This window comes from Hippopotamus amphibius, chromosome 3 (genome assembly GCF_030028045.1).
Source record: "Hippopotamus amphibius kiboko isolate mHipAmp2 chromosome 3, mHipAmp2.hap2, whole genome shotgun sequence".
Lineage (NCBI taxonomy): Eukaryota > Metazoa > Chordata > Mammalia > Artiodactyla > Hippopotamidae > Hippopotamus > Hippopotamus amphibius.
Genome location: NC_080188.1, coordinates 30,659,362 through 30,677,836, shown reverse-complemented (window position 1 = coordinate 30,677,836; position 18,475 = coordinate 30,659,362).

The window sequence follows — 18,475 nt, the reverse complement described above, 5'->3', positions numbered from 1 at the left end:
CTTACATATTTCAACAGCACTTTTAGAATAAGGTACAGATTGGTTGCAGAAAAAAGTTTAAAGCTTGGACCCACAGACCATTTCTCATATCTGTTTCTCTCTTTGTATATACTATTTGTTTTTATCTCTACAGGTCTTTTTTTTTTTCTGATACTCTGTCTATAAGGCAGGCAGAAGATGGGTCATGCCACATTTTTTAGATCTCTTCTGTTCAATAGTACAGCCCAGATTAAGGTTAAAATCTCTTAATTCCAATTCAAAGTGGACTGCGATTAGGCCCAACTAGGCTAAGTATAATTTACAATAATCTAAGCGACAGAGTTACACTGTGTAAATATGGGTGCCAGGGAGTCGTCCATGGAGAATGGAGACCGGGGGGTTGTAATTCCCAAAGAAAAAGGAATTGAAGGTATAGACATTTGGGCAAATACCACAAAAGGGCGTCTAGCACATACATCCAAGTGTGGGCCACACACAACACTCACATCTACCACCATCACCCTCCCCATCACCACCTACTGCCACCACCACCACCACCTACAACCATGACCTCTACTACCTCCACCACCACCTTCACATGGTGCACACCCTTCTCTCAATCTCCACTCTTGCTATCAAGCAGGTAATTCCTTCCTGGCTTTAAGGACGTGCCTCCCATAACCCACCAACTGCTGAAATGAGCCCGTCCTGTCCCCTAAAGAATCCCCCCTCTTTCACGGCACTCAAGGATCTGGCCGTTGACCAGGGATGGCAACCTTTGCTTCTCAGCCCTTCGATGTCTTGCTCCAGCCTCACAATGTTTATGATTTTCGTGAGTCATTTGGGATGGCATTCAATATTCACCATTAACCCAACGTTATTAGTGAAATACTGCTCATTCTAAGGGAGGCACTTGCTTTACGTACAGTTGCTTCTCATTATTTGCAGTAGGTGTTTTCTATAAACTTACCACAGATACTACTGAATTAGTGAGCCGAATTAGTGAACACTGAACCACTGCTCCTAGGGGAAATCCAGGGTTAGGTTCCTGAGAGCCTCTGGTCACAACATTTTCAACAATCAGTATGTGTACCTCATCTTATTTCATGTGGGTTTCTATTTAAAGATACCTTATTTAATATATATTATTGATTCATTAACATTAAATGCAGGCCAACAACCTATAACTCAGGCTTGAATGAAGCTTATCTAACACATGCATTTCTCCATAAAGCACATTCCAGCCTTCCTGCATTTTAGGAACACTAAACATCACATCAACATCATGCTGGGAGGTGAGTAGGAAAATTATCTACACCAACAGCAAAACCCCCCAGAATATGCAAAAACATGGCACTACAGAGACTGCGAAAAGGACACCTCTTCACAGTATGACAGCAGGAACAAGAAGGCCAAGCAATGCCTTGCTTGACCTCAGCTGGGAACGTGCGTGTTGGACAACTCAAATTTTTTGCTGCTCTGTGTATGTCTGCAAACGACCACGAATGTGTCCCAAGTACTGATTTTAGGGTTATAAATAAATCTTACCTTGTAAGCCAATTGGCAAATATAGAATCCAAGAATAATGAGGACTGACTGTATATATGGTTCCAAGTCTGAAATCTGGTTCTCCTCTCTTAAATTTCTTCCCATTTAGACAAAAGAGGCCTGGAGAAGCTCCAGGTAGATTTCCTGACTCCCAAGCAAGGTTTTAGCTCAACGGAACCAGCTTCACAGAAGCCCACTTACTGTGGAGGTAGCAACTCATCTTTCATCCCACGTTAAACACTTAGGTTTGAACCCTCTCCGCATTTCTATTTCCCTTCTCACATCCTCAGGGGGTACTCTGAAGAACCCCTGAAATGTTAACGGTTTCTCTGCAATTCAAGAATGACTACAACTGGATGCTTTCAGACACAAGAACAAAATCAGCAATAATGAGGCCATATATGTTTGGTACCACACCCTAGGGACTGACTGTGATCCTTCAGCAGACCCAGAGGATGTATCTCCAGATAAACTCCTTTGAATAAACTGAAAAGTGGCTATTTTCCATTTGCCATGGCCACCTGTAGGATGTTTCACAGCCCCTGCTGGCTGTTGGGTCCGCCCCCAAAAAACGAGTGCTAAGAATCAGCTTCCTGTATTTCAAGCTCTTGGTCCAACAGTCAGGAATACTGGGTGTCAGGACCACATTTCCAGGATTCGTTTACTTCTGCAAGTCATGATGCCTATGACCTGCTACTTGAGAACAGACTGTAACAGAGAAACTGCAGCTGAATTTCTCGGAAGGTTTCTGCCCAGACTGGTAACCATGTTGCTGGTTCTGGCCAGGTAGAATTAGGTTTCTGTCTAGGTGACTTCAGCTTTGCAGGCAGACCCAACACAGTCACTTCGAGCAGTGTATTCTCAGCCTGATCTCAATAGCTATTGGCAAGAAATGCCGTGACACCAGTTTTGGTGGCTCTCAGTGGACAGCAGTAATACTGAGTAGTAATACTATCCTCCTTTTCCTCCTGTAAGGACCTCAACCTGATAGCAGGGTGCAGCAGGAATGATCTGGACTTCAGGCCAGGAGAACCATATTTCAGTCTTGGCTGGATGTGAAATCATATTGCAAGGTTCAAAAACAGGATGTAAATGACCTCCTTCCCTTTCCACCTGCACGCACGAGCAGAAGAACAGAAATTCTGCTCCTTTCTCTCTCGCTTTCCCCAGCAGAACTTCAGGGAACACATAGGTACAAAGGATACACCTAATCTGGGAACATGTAGGTACAAAAGATACACCAAAAGCTACGTGGTTGGAACTATAAAAGAGGACAATCTAAAGCCATTAGCGCGTGGAAACAACTTCACAGATACCCTACCCACAAGAGTCGGGCTCAAGGGTTGAAATCCACCCTTTCCCCCTCCAAGATCGTATAATTTTCTACTATTCCTATGCACAGAAAACACTTAGCTAAACTACAAGTTTAGTTGGTGACCTGTTAGGTTGCTGCTACTATTAATTTTCATTGTCTTCCTTTCACTGTTAAACTTCAGAGGCAAGTGGTCTACATTTTTTATTCATCTCAGCATTGTTCTCTCCTTAACCCCCTAAAAATCACTCCTTATCTTACCATTCTACTCAAATTGCACTTTTGGAAGTCACCAATGACCTCTGAGTCCCAGACAATTCTGTGCTCAATTCACATTTGTCTCAGCACTCACCAACCTCTCACTGACAGCCCCTAATATATGATGCTGTCAACTGCACGCTACTTGAATCTGTTTGTTTCTTTAGGTTCCTTGAAAACTGTCTTCCTGATTGCTCTTAACCCTCTACATGCTTTTTTTCCCTTCAACTGATAAATCTTCAAAGCAAAGCAAATATTACACAGTTTTTCTAAGACTAACAACTGTCATTTTACTTCTTCATTTCCGTCATTCTCCATGCCTGGTGAGACTTTTTGTTTGTTTTTATTGCTTTTTATTTTTAAATTTATTTTACTGAAGTATAATTGATTTATAATGTTGTCTTAATTTCTGCTGTAAAGCAAAGTGATTCAGTTTTACGTATATGTACATCCTTTATCATATTCTTTTCCATGATAGTTTACCACATGATACTAAACATAGTTCCCTGTGCTATACAGTAGGGCCTTGTTGTTTATCCATTCTATATATAATAGTTAGCATCTGCTAACCCCAAACTCCCAATCCATCCCTCCCCCATCTCCCCTCCCCGTTGGCAACCACAAGTCTGTTCTCTATGTCTGTGAGTCTGTTCTGCTTCATAGAGAAGTTCATCTGTGTCATATTTTAGATTCCAAATACGTCTTACACTTTAATTTTATTCACATATTTCCAACTTGTATAAAATATCTAGTTGATGCTTGGTTTTCACCTCAAACTTCATGTCTCCAAATCTTCACTGACCATGTTTCCCAGACTTGAGAACTTGGGACCTGGTTTTTTTTTGTGGTTTTTTTTTTTTAGAACTTTTATTGAGATACAGTTAACATACAATAAACTGCATATATTTAGAGTGTACAATTTGGTATCCCAATCTCCCAATTCGTTCCCCCCCCAAACCCTCCCCGCTTTCCCCACTTGGTGTCCATGTTTGTTCTCTACATCTGTGTCTTTATTTCTGCCTTGCAAATTGGTGGATTTGTACCATTTTTCTACATTCTGCATATGTGTTAATATACTATATTTGTTTTTCTCTTTCTGACTCACTTCACTCTGTATGACAGTCTCTAGATCCATCCGTGTCTCTACAAATGTCCCAGTTTCATTGCTTTTTACACCTGAGTAATATTCCATTGTATGTATGTACCACATCTTCTTTATCCATTCATCTGTTGATGGACATTTAGGTTGCTTCCATGTCCTGGCTATTGTAAATAGTGCTGCAATGAACATTGGAGTGCATGTGTCTTTTTGAATTATGGTGTTCTCTGGGTATATGCCCAGCAGTGGGATTGCTGGGTCATACGGTAACTCTATTTTTAGTTTTGCAAGGAACCTCCATCCTGTTCTCCATAGTGGCTGTATACATTTACATTCCCACCAGAAGTGCCAGAGCGTTCCCTTTTCTCGGTACCCTCTCCAGAATTTACTGTTTGTAGATTTTCTGATGATGCCCATTCTACCCGGTGTGAGGTGATACCTCATTGTCGTTTTGATTTGCATTTCTCTAATAATTAGTGATGTTGAGCAGCTTTTCATGTGCCTCTTGGCCATCTGTATGTCTTCTCTGGAGAAATGCCTATTTATGTCTTCTGCCGGTTTTTTGATTGGGTTGTTTGTGTTTTTGATCTTGAGCTGGATGAACTGTTTATATATTTTGGAGATTAATCCTTTGTCTGTTGATTCGTTTGCAAATATTTTCTCCCATTCTGAGGGTTGTCTTTTCGTCTTGCTTTTACTTTTCTTTGCTGTGCAGAAGCTTTGAAGTTTCATTAGGTCCCGCTTATTTATTTTTGTTTTTATTTCCATTACTCTAGGGGGTGGATCAAAAAAGATCTTGCTTTTATTTACATCGAAGAGTGTTCTTCCTATGTTTTCCTCTAGGAGTTTTATAGTGTCTGGCCTTATATTTAGGTCCTTTATCGATTCTGAGCTTATTTTTGTACATGGTGTTAAGGGGTGTTCTAATTTCATTCTTTTACATGTAGCTGTCCAGTTTTCCCAGCACCACTTATTGAAGAGGCTGTCTTTTTTCCGTTGTGTATTCTTGCCTCCTTTGTCATAGATTAGTTGACCATAGTTTATCTCTGGGCTTTCTATCCTGTTCCACTGATCTATATTTCTGTTTTTGTGCCAGTGCCATACTGTCTTGATCACTGTAGCCTTGTAGTATAGCCTGAAGTCAGGAAGCCTGATTCCACCAACTCCGTCTTTCCTTCTCAAGATTGCTTTGGCTATTCGGGGTCTTTTGCATTTCCATACAAATCGTAAAATTTCTTGTTCTAGTTCTGTGAAAAATGCCATTGGTAATTTGATGCGGATTGCATTGAATCTGTAAATTGCTTTGGGTAGTATAGTCATTTTCACAATGTTGATTCTTCCAATCCAAGAACATGGTATGTCCCTCCATCTGTTTGTGTCTTCTTTGATTGCTTTCATTAGTGTCTTACAGTTTTCTGAATACAGGTCTTTTACCTCCTTGGTTAGGTTTATTCCTAGGTATTTTATTCTTTTTGTTGCAATGGTGAATGGGATTGTTTCCTTAATTTCTCTTTCTGATCTTTCATTGTTAATGTATAGAAATGCAAGAGATTTCTGTGTGTTAATTTTGTATCCTGCAACTTTACCAAATTCATTGATTAGTTCAAGTAGTTTTCTGGTGGCATCTTTAGGATCTTCTATGTATAGTATCATGTCATCTGCGAACAGTGACAGTTTGACTTCTTCTTTTCCAATTTGGATTCCTTTGATTTCTTTTTCTTCTCTGATTGCTGGGGCAAAGACTTCCAAAACTATGTTGAATAGTAGTGGAGAAAGTGGACATCCTTGTCTTGTTCCTGATCTTAGAAGGAATTCTTTCAGTTTTTCACCATTGAGATTGATGTTGGCTGTGGGTTTGTCATATATGGCCTTTATTATGTTGAGGTAGGTTCCCTCCATGCCCACCTTCTGGAGAGTTTGTATCATAAATGGGTGTTGAATTTTGTCAAAAGCTTTCTCTGCATCTATTGAGATAATCGTGTGGTTTTTATCCTTGTTTGTTAATATGGTGTATCACATTGATTGATTTGCGTATATTAAAGAATCCTTGCAGCCCTGGGATAAACCCCACTTGATCATGGTGTATGATCCTTTTAATGTGTTGTTGGATTCTGTTGGCTAGTATTTTGTTGAGGATTTTGGCATCTAAATTCATCAGTGATATTGGTCTGTAATTTTCTTTTTTTGTAGTATCTTTGTCTGGTTTTGGTATCAGGGTGATGGTGGCCTCATAAAATGAGTTTGGGAGTTTTCCTTCCTCTGCACTTTTTTGGAAGAACTTGAGAAGGATGGGTGTTAGCTCGTCTCTAAATGTTTGATAAAATTCACCTGTAAAGCCATCTGGTCCTGGACTTGTGTTTGTTGGGAGATTTTTAATCACAGTTTCAATTTCATTACTCGTGATTGGTCTGTTCATATTTTCTATTTCTTCCTGATTCAGTCTTAGAAGGTTATACCTTTCTAAGAATCTGTCCATTTCATCCAGGCTGTCCATTTTATTGGCACATAGTTGCTTGTAGTAGTCTCTTATGGTGCTTTTTATTCCTGTGGTGTCCACTGTAACGTCTCCTGTTTCATTTCTAATTTTATTGATTTGAGTCCTCTCCCTCTTTTCTTGATGAGGCTTGCTAGAAGTTTATCAATTTAATTTATCCTCTTAAAGAACCAGCTTTTAATTTTATTGATTTTTGCTATTATTTTCTTTGTTTCTATTTCATTTATTTCTGCTCTGATCTTTATGATTTCTCTCCATCTACTAACTTTGGGTTTTGTTTGCTCTTCTTCCTCTAGTTTCTTTAGGTGTAAGATTAGATTATTTGGGATGTTTCTTGTTTCTTGAGGTAGGATTGTATCGCTAGAAACTTCCCTCTTAGAACTGCCTTTGATGCATCCCATAGGTTTTGGATCGTTGTGTTTTCATTGTCATTTGTCTCTAGGTATTTTTTGATTTCCTCTTTGATTTCTTCAGTGATCTCTTGGTTTTTTAGTAGCGTATTGTTTAGCCTCCATGTGTTTGTGCTTTTTACAGTTTTTTTCCTGTAATTGATTTCTAGCATTGTGGTCAGAAAAGATGCTTGATACGATTTCAGTTTTCTTAAATTTACCAAGGCCTGATTTATGACCCAAAATGTGATCTATCCTGGAGAATGTTCCCATGTGTTTCTTTCCTTCATGGTTTTTTTTTTTTCTTCATGCCTCCTTAATCTGTTTTCTCTGTTAATCCTAGCTCCCATCTACTCACACCTGACTTGCTCAATATCCCATTATTCAGTTAGTCTGCCTCTGCTACGCCCTAAACATTGCTGTCATATTAATTCAGGAAATTCTGCTTGCATTAAGTTACTCCCTTCCTACAAAACATGAAATGACTCCCCATTATTTATTTCAGAATAAATTTCTAGCTGAGTCTGGCATTCAAGACCCCCTCACCCAAAAACCTGGCCCCACTTAACCCCCAAGCTACTTCTATTACTAACATCTACCATCCCCCATCACAAATGGTCTCCTCTGGACAAAGCAATGTCATTGCATCCCACAAGCATCCAGGATGAGTTTCAACTCTAAGCCTCCCTTACTTTCAATGAGCAGCAGAGAAAAACAGTTGGTTTCCCTTGGATATCCCGTTTAATACTCCCACGACCACTGTGATTCATGGTCACCCCTTCCAACAAAGCCACAGCACATGCATAGGCCCCACAAAGAGCCTGCACTCTTCAGGGCTAACTGGATGCTACCAGGAAGTATTACTCCACTCAAATCAGAACACATGTGATAGGCAGGGAGTGGCAAGCCAAGTGATGAAGTCTTCTCTGTTTGTAAAGCTGCATCAGGAGGTTATTCTATTACAGAGGGTGGAAGAGGAAGAGCAGGGAAAATGAAGCGTTTCTGTTCTGCTGCTCAGTGAACGTACAAATAGAACCTGAGTGTCATAAGCTGAACTCATTTAACTATTTGCAGTAAAGTAGCTCACCAGATAAATACCTCTGCTGGTTGTTTGAATTACAGATGAGTAAACTAATCTGTTTATTTGCAACTTCTCCAAGGCAACTGTTCAAAAGCACATCTTAGGGAATAAACTGCATGTCTCTGATATTTGGTTGGAGAATAAGTGGCTATATTTTTTAAATTCTAGGGTTCAGGCCTGAGAGGATAGACTTAGTACGGGCCCATGAATTTGTTCACCTGGTATGGAAGGTAGAGCTCTGAGAGAGATGGTCAACAATCCTTTTGAGAGCACATACCACTGCTCAAGCTAACACTAAGCAGCCATAGTTCTTGATCAGATGATAAAAATGACTTAATTCTAAGACAACAATCCTCAAGCACTTAACCTTCGTGAAGGCTCTCCAGAATTTCCAATTCTCCTATTTTCATTCTCCCATCTCTTTTTCACCTCATTTTATCCTGTAAAGTACTTTTTGACTCAACTCAGCTCTGGTCTCCTTTGATGGGATTTGAGAACACAGCAGAGAATCTTCCCTGATTTTGCTACAAAGAAACTTTCTCCCCATTTGTTTGCTCTCTAGCAGTGGGAATAGACTTCCACTGATCCACCCACACTCCAGCCCCCTGATGAAATCTTACCAGTTTCAGTAATGCCTTTACTGTGGCATTAACATCGGCAGTCTTTAACCCCCACAAACTATGATTTTATATATTGGTTTGTAAAGTCAGTCTGTTTTATATGTTGGTTTTAGATGTTGGCTTGTAATGCCAGTTGTGGAAATGCTGATGACCGTTTCCTATAGAAACCATGTGATAAATGGTCCTTAGGCTCTCAGGCTGGTTTCGTGACTAATTATCCACATCACTGCAGTAGTATGAGAGGGATCCAAAGTCTTTCTGTGTTCCTGAATGCCCTTGATCTCAAGGAAGGTAGGTAAGGATGGTTCCAGCTTCTTTTATGTCTTTCCAGGGATTCTTTGTATATATAACATATACATCTGTTTCCCTTTCTTTTTCTCAACACAAAAATTAGATATAATACATATTTCTATTTTCCCTAACAACTGAGGTGATTGCATCAGTACAATGTAGATTGGTATTTTTTTTTAATAGCTCTATGGCTACAATGTGACTTACTTAAAAAAATTAAAATAATTTATAAAGGTATCAATAATTTAATAAACTGTATAAAGTAAATTTTAAATTCCATTTTTCATTGTAAGAGCAGGAAATAACACCATCACAAGAGAAAAATCAAGACATTAAAAAATTATTCACAGCCTCACTAAACTATGTTGGTTTAATTCTTATAAGATAGTGTTTTTTAAGTCTGGTGGATGGACCATTCACACCACAATCACATCAGATGCCTGTCAAACAGGCAGATTCCAGGGCACTCTCACACATTTATTAAATCAGAATTTCTGAGTAGGGGGCCTTACAAGATTTACAGTTCAAGTTTGAAAACTAGTACCTGAAGGCCTTTGCTCTGCCTTAAAAAGAAAAGTTTTAATTATAGACAACATGTAATTTTGTATTCCCATTTTATTCAATATTTAAAGCTAACGTTTTATAATAAGTATTTTTCCATTACAACATTGCCTTCACTGTCATCATTCTACCTGCTCGTTTACTACTCCATTGAATAGTGTTTCTTAATTCTTTTTTTTAAATTTCTTTTTACCTTTGGTTGCATTGGGTCTTTGTCGCTGAGCACAAGCTTTCTCTAGTTGCGGCCAGCAGGGGCTATTCTTCGTTGTGGTGGGAGGGCTTCTCATTGTGGTGGCGTCTCTTGTTGCGGAGCCCGGGCTCTAGGCATGCGGGCCTCAGTAGTTGCAGTTTCTTAATTTACTTACCTGTTCATCTGTTGTTGGACTTTTAGGATCATTCAAATTTTACCTTCACAATTCTCGCTCTTTCATATTGTCCTTTGAAACAAGTAGTTGAAAGCCAAGACTGATACAAATACATTATTCACAGAATCCACTGAATACAATTTTGCGTTTAAGACGAGTTTATTGAAACCTGCCATGTCCACAGTACTGTGTGTTTACACTTGGGGGCCAACCAAGATGAGGAATTTAAGACTCTACCTGTCAAGGAGTTTAAAATCTAGTAGACAGTTTACAATCTGGAAATAATCAGCCAAAGTTCTATTTAATTTGCCAGTCCTGGGAGGAAAAAGAAACAACTTAAGCAGTTGGAATGTCGCAGTTTTAATGCCTCCTATGATCTCTATTTTGCAGAGGAAGAAACTCTAGCTTAGAGTAATCAAACAGTTTGCCCAGCATCACACAGTAAGTGGAAGAACTGAGATTTGAACCTGGATAGTATGACTGTAAGGCAAGGACTGGCAAACTTTTTCTGTAAAGAACCAAACAGTACATATCTTAGGCTCTGGGGCCAGACAGTCCCTGATGCAAGTACTCAACTCTGCTATTGCAGAGAAAAAGCATCCAGATGATACTTTAATGAATGGGCACGTCTATGTTCCAATAACTTCACTTGCCAAAAACAGGATGCTGCCCTAAGACAGATAGTCTTTATTCCCAGGCTATTCTGCTTCCTCATTCAGCCAGTCTGATATATTGAGCATCTTCTCCACACAAGGTAATTGCACAAATGCAGCCACAAATGAGGCTGCAAAATGAATAACATGAGTCTGGCCCTCCAAAAGCTCCAAGATGAGAAAAAGATCATGTGACTTTGAGTAAGACATTTAACCTCCATCAATGACTCCATTTTAAAACTCTAAATATTGATAATATTTCCCTCATACAACAAAGATGTTGTGAAGATTAATGATTATCTAGTATTGCAACACACTTTATTTTTATGAAGCACTTTTACAACTTATGTTATACGTAATTTTATCCTGGGACCAAATCGTTTTTAAACTTTTATTTCTTAACACGATGGAAAGAAACACAAAGGAAAAATGGAAAGGAACATAAAGGAAAAAAGTCTGTATAATTCAGAAACACTGCGATAGGTACTCAGCAAGTTACATAGCCACGATATCCTCCCATTATTTAGATTTTCTGAGTTATAAAAGTTCTTTGCTTGTACCTCACGGTCATACAGGCAGGAAAAGTCAGTCATTTCCTCTTAGAGGCTAAAGAGGGTAATTTTTAAAATCCTGATACATGTAACAACGTAGATGAATCTCAAAAGCATTAAGCTAAGTGAAAGAAGCCAGACGCAAAAGGCTGAGTACAGTACGATACCACTTATAGGACACTCGAGAAAGGGCAAAACATACGGATGTATTTCAGATCAGTGGTTGCCAGGGCTGGGGACAAGAGCAGGGGACTACTGGGGGTAAAGGGATGTGAGAGGACTTTCTGGAGTGATGGGAATGTTCTGTACTGACTGCGATCTGGACACATTGTTCCAAGTGCACCTGAAAAAGGCTGAAATTCTCTGTATACAAACCAGGCCTCAATAAACCCGTCCAAAACAGCTAGAGAGAGTTCCTCGGGCAAAGATAAATGGAGAACAGGCCTAAAAGGTTCCAATAAACAGCTCGTCGGGTTAAATTCTGAACGGGAGCTAACACTGTGATTCGGGTCAGAGGCACGTCATTTGTCTCCTCTCAAAGACAGTCCAGCAGGCACCTGGGGGCAGGGCCAGTCTCTAAAAGCGAGTGGGAGGAAAGAAGAACAGCTTGGGCAGTTGCAAGGTCCTGACCCAGATGGCAGTTTCTGGCCATTCTTCAGACTCCTGAGAAGCTCCTGGTTCCCTGCGTTAAGGAAGCTGAGATAAATTATATCGCTTTCTGCGATGTACAGACTGACCCACCTCTTCACCTCAAACTGCCCAGGAGAAAGAAAAGTGCCAACTGCAGACACGTGGGTGGTCATATTATCGCGCTCAGTCATGTTTCCAGGACGAGTCATCTAAGGCACACCCACTGGGGTATCTGCTGAGCACCTGACATAGCAGCAAACAAGACTAAAGGCCCTGCTCTCCTGGAGCTTACATTCTAAAGGATGGCCAACAGCTCACACGCACCGAGTGCCTGCGATGTGCCGGTGCTACGGGGCCTGACATTGAATTTAGACAGCTCTGGAGTGCAGAGCCTATTATTATCACGCCTATTTGAAACGTAGGAGCCTGAAGCCCTGCAAGCATAGTAACTTCTCTAAAGAGGTGCAGCGAGAAGGTAGCAGAATCTGGGTTGAAACCCAGGCAGACTCACTCCCTGAGTCCACGCCCTTAGCTACACTGTCTCTCTGAGCAGCGGACAGGTCAGCAGAAAGACTGTCCTTACAGGATCCCAGAATATGTCAGTACTAGGCACCTTGGGAAATATCTGTAACTGCTGAATAAAGCTATCCCATTTATACAGAAACAGTGTTACCTCATGAGATAAAAGGTCAAATATCATTAATAAACCATTTACCCCCCAAAATAAATACTAATTAATATATCTACAGAAAAATGATTACCTTACAATCAAAGGAATAAAGCAATAAAATGAGATTTATATTTTGCTATTAAATTAGCAAGCAGAGTTCATATGGAGACAGTTAAGATGAATGTATTGCTAATGGAAATGTAAATTAATACAGTTTGGAAGGCAGTTTGCATTCTGAACCATAAACATATTAATTCCCTTTAACCAGATTTTCCATTTTTATGACTTTATCTTTAGGAAATAATCTAAAGTATGGGAAAAGTTATGTACAGCAAAGATATTTATTGCCGTGAGTGGTGTTTATAAATTTATGACATTATTTATACAATTTATTACTCATATAATTTATTCAATTTAGTAATCCAATCATAAAAATAAAAAATAAAATCACACCTACACATCTCTGATCCAAAACTGTGCTTTTCAACAAAGCAGGTCTCTGCAGTTTCACCTGCCCTGGTGAGGCTGTGGTTAGTAATCAGCTAAAAGGATGCAGAAGCAGAAGTGTGTCAAAACGCAAACTATCAACAGTTTAAAAAGGAAGAGATTTCATTTGCCAGAAATTCAAAGAGTCTGGTGGACATATGTGATAAAAACATTCTCGGGCCCCAAATCACATCCACCTGTGTGGCTCTTTTTTCTCATCCCCAAATACCAGAAGAAAATAGAAAGAGTTTTTTCTTTCCCCCGTCTCTCCCAATTTTACAAGTTGCTTAAACATGTAAATGCATGCAAAAGCAAAATGCTATTTTAGTCCTTCCTGATAGAATCACTTTCATTAAGTGATCGTCCTATAAAAACAAACATCTCATGCTGTGTTACCCCTACAAATCCAAAGACTGAGAACTAGTTATTACAAATACCAGGAATAATGAACATTTCTCGGCTAATTATTTTCTTTATAGCCATTAATGGTTTTTTTTTTAGACTACAGATCTTATTTAGGATGAGGAATACCTCTATAGTTATCTTACTATATCCAGAATCCCCAGGTAAAGCCTTTGTCTGGAGTTCTTTATCTTCCTCTACGTCTTCCTCCTGCACTCGTGAACAGCGTCAGGTGCAGTGAGTAATGAGTAACTCTACACAAGGTATTCTGATCTAGACGGTGAACTGCAGGAAGTTCAAATGCAGAAGCACAGGGAGCAAAGGGCACTGAGAGTGAAGCTCTACAGGTAGGCAGAGATGAACAGACTAAAAACATTATGGAACAGGTGTGCATATGCGCGTCAAATCATTTTATTTTTATAGTGCCTGGGAAAGGTAGGCATAATTGTCCTCATTTTACTGGTGAGGAAACCAAGGCTTCCAAGGTTTAAACAGCTTGCCCAAAGTCACATAGCTGACAAAGGGCAAAGGCAGAATTCAAACCTGGATTCAATGCACAGTCTCTCTCCGTTTGGTGTCCGTAATGATCTGTCATGCAGTACCTGTCCTCTGCAGAAGAGGGAGACGTCCTCTGTAGAGCCTGCTCATATTAAAAAGAACTTTATAAGTAGCTTGGTTTAAAAATCAGGTAGCAAAATAGTATAAAACTTTTTCCTATTCAAAATATGGGATGGTTAAAAATATCAAAACACAGGAGTGACTTAGCTATGAGTTTTCTTGTATGGCTGCTTTTGTTAGATTTTCTATAATAAGTATTAATTTTTATACAAAGGTAAATTCCAACAAAAGTTATTTTTAATAGTTCAATATTTTTAAAGTCCAAGATAAGGGCACAGGTACTAAGTAGAATGACACCTGGGAGGCTGGGGTTAGTTAGCATTGGTGATGACAGCATTGGGACAGCGTGACTACATTTAGAAAGATTTTGTATACCTTTTGTATACCTGTATGACCCTCACCCAAGAAACAGGAGAAAATGTACTAGAGATATGGCAGTAAGTGCTAGAATTTTTTCCTCCTCCGTGAACATTAATGACAATTTTCCTTCCTTTTTCATGATAATTTTATAACAGGACTTTAAGAGTGATTCTTGCCCCAGAGGGGTAAGCTATCACAACACTAGAAAGTAATAAGTGCCATCCCATAACACACAACATGCAACTACTTCTGCATAGGACAGGTGGGCAGCGGTCCACAAAGAAAATGACTTTGGGCTGAATATGAAGAAAGAGTCAGATTTTTCCCTGCTGGGAAAGCAAGAAAGGAGAAGAGAAAACAGTATTTAAAGGTTCAGAGAAGCAAGAGTGCAAGCTTGTATTTCTCTGGAGTTCAAATGACATTACTGAAAAAGAAGCTGTGTTCAAAAATCTGTCCTGAAATTGTTCTCTATCTTTCAACAATATGCATATTTAGAATTCAGCCAGAATCCTAAAGAGGTGATTGATGGTGGTGCCAGCTCAGTGACATCACCCTGATGGATGTGGCACTTTGCTGTCACCTTGTGATATAGTCTTCTCTCTCTTGCTGACATATCATCACAAAGGTGACAGCCAGCCATAAAGATAAGGCATTATTTCCCCTTAAAACAAATGTCAAGTAGACAAGTTGTAGGTCTTATGCAGAGATTTTCCTCTTCTACAAACTGCTAATAAAATAGTTGCCAATTGAGCTGAAATGATTACAACTCCCCAAAATGTCCTTTTTTGAGAATAACAGGCAGAGCACAAACAAGGTCTACCTTTACCCAAGAAGGCAAGAACTTACTGGATGATCTTTGCTCTTTTCTTTGAAGAAATTATAAAAAACACTAATTTATTTATAGGATGGGCCAAGAAACTTTCAGGCAAAAGCACTACTTTAGCAAACTGAAAGAACACAAAAGTAGGCTGCTCATTTTCAAAAAGCTACACCTGCCTGAGCCATACATTTTAAAGAACTTATTTATACCGTAGGAACCAGAGAGACAACACAGAGAAACAGCCTATGTTAATTCTACTTGATCTGTGGAAAAGATATTCCTCCTACAAAGTGTCAGCAACTCAATTTAGAGGACTCTGTGTAAGTAGTTGTCTTGGGACTGTAAGAATGCATGCGTGTGTATTTATTTATAATTAACCTCATTCCATAGGGATTTGGGGTGGCTTTCAGCAAGCACATGTGTAACCAAATAACAGTAATATATTAATAGGCATTTTAAAGTCCAGACAGGGAAAACATAAGTGAGAGTAGAAATTCAAGACCACTGAAATGAAAAACGTGCTATAATTATATTCCAAGTTTGACTCTGGGGTTCCAGGCAGTCAAAATGAAAGACGAGGCACAATTAGTCACATCATTCTCATAAGGAGAAAGGAGGAGGCATGGAACACTCCAGGAAAGCAAAGTTTTCCTAACCTGGGATTTTAAAAGGAAATTCTCAAATGGAATGTTCTTTTGCAGGGTGGGGGGAGAAGGGACTGAATTGAGACAGTAGATACTGCCCTAAAAACTTCTGTAATAAATGCAGTGACTGATTTTATTTTTATTTCCTTGTATCATCCTTTGACTTTTTTTTTTAAACAAAGGATAAAACATTAAAACTCAACTCTGTGAAGGGGATTCTTTAAGTGACTAAGGTGAGTTTGCTCAGCAGTGATATTTGCTAGCAGATTGAATGACAGGACTCAAGGAGTTCAGAAAAAGAGTGGATGGATGACATTTCTTCCAGGATTCTTTCAGAGAACTGACACTCATCCATCCATTCATTTGTCCATTCATTTCTTGAGTTTCTCCTGGATGCTGGGAATCAAGCTAGGTGCGTGGATTCAAAGGCACAATAAGACACAGTCCCAATTCTTGAAGAACTCATGATTTAGTAATCTCTGACTTTCAAAGATATTTTTTGTCAGGGACCTGTCTCCACATGTCTTGCCTATAATTCTTCATGGCAACTTGGAAAGGATGAGACACAGAACAGTATCAACCATGCTCCACTAAAAGCATTAAAAAAACCCCACATAATTCCAAGGTAATACAAATAGACGTCTAGACAGAGTGTAATGAAAGAACCACAAGTAATTGTCTAAGAGTACTTGTAGCCTTAATCTAAGGTTAAAAGATACAGTGTTGATGGTTTATTTAAAAAACATTAACTCACATTATTTTCCTATAGAAACTCGAAGAATTTTTTTAAATAGAAAGGATGTTTTGATTCAATGATAGTGAATGACTAATCATTATATGCCAATAAATGTATTTAAAAATCAGCTAAAATTTAATCTCTGAATATTCAGATTAAAATAAAAGCAAAGATTAAAAAAAAAGCACTTGCTACATGATTTCACCCTGTCTTTTAATTTTTTTCCTGCTCACTTATTCATTTAACAAATATGCATTGAATACTTATTATTTCTAGGCACTGTTCTTGGCACTGAGCTACAGCCATGAAATCATTGTCCCTATGGAGAGCATACATTCTAGCAGTAATGATATGTATCAGGCAGAGATCTGAGTTTATCATATATATTAATTTAATCCCCACAATAAGCCAAGAGATAAAGGTATTATTACTGTTTACATTTTACAGATTAGAAAACTAAGGCAGGATAAAGTTAAATACCAAACTGACACAGAGAATGTATGGTAGAGCAGGGATTTATTTTATTATTTTTTAAATTTTATTTATTTATTTATTCTGACTGCATTGGGTCTTTGCTGTGTGTGGGCTTTCTCTAGTTGTGGCGCACAGGGGCTATTCTTTGTTGTGGCGCACAGGCTTCTCACTGCGGTGGCTTCTCTTGTTGCAGAGCACAGGCTTCTAGGCATGCAGGCTTCAGCAGCTGTGGCACAGGCTCAGTCGCTGTGGCTCGAGAGCTCGGTATTTGCGACTCATGGGCTCTAGAGCAGAGGCTCGGTAGTTGTGGTGCACAGGTTTAGCTGCTCCGCAGCATGTGGGATCTTCCCGAACCAGGGACGGAAGCTGTGTCCCCTGCATTGGCAGGCAGATTCTTAACCACTGCGTCACCTGGGAACCCCTCGAGCAGTGATTTAAACTCGAGCAGTCTGGCCCCAGAGTCCATGTCCCTGAGCTCTGCAGTGACTGTCCCTAACAGCGGGGGCTCAGGAAATATCTGTTGAGTGAATCAACAGAAGAGAGGAGGACAGAAAAGTCAGAGGAGAAGGCAGGAAGAATGTTATAAAGATTAATCAAATCTTTACATTTTTGCAGAAACCCTAAATGGCCACAAAATACTTTCAAATGAAACATTATTGAAGCTTCATGACCATTCTATGAGGTATATACTTTACTCAGAGGAAACAGAGCTTGTCCCCAGGTCACAGGGTTGGTAAGTGGTGATGTTGGGTCTCCTGGGCTCTTTTTAATGAACTTCAGAAGCAAGAGTGGCAAACTCAGCTTGAGGTGCCAAGGAAGGTTTCCCAAGGGAAGAGACACTGAGCGAACCAGTGGGATTTTAATGTCACACTTCAGCATTTGAAGAAAATCAAGAAAACCAAAGTGCTAGGCAAATAGAATGAACTCAATAAATATATGAACAAAATATATTTATTTCCACAAATCAGAATGCTGATATGAAAGGCAAATTGCAATGAAGAGAATTCTCAGGTCCTTAGAGATCAATGGATTGGTCCATCTAGTTATCACAGTTAGTATCCCTTTAAATTTTTAGTTCCTTGGAAATATACCTAGGAGAGTAATAACTAATACAACTTAACATTAATCATTATGCAGCACTGTCCTCAAAACCCACATAAAAAATGTTTCAATCAACAACTTGTGCTCCTTCTCAAATTTCCTAGAGTCAGGATGCCTTCAAACCTAGATGCCTGGGTTTGAAGCCTGGCTCTGGTAGTTACCAGCTATGTGGACTTGGGCCTCAGTTTCCACATCTGTAAAATGAGAGTAATTAATAATACCTATCTGATAGGATAATTGTGGGGATTCAATGAATTAATAAATGTAAAGCGAATGAAAAAGTACCAGGCAAATTGCATTCGGTAAATGTTTGCCAATGTGGTACACTGTACT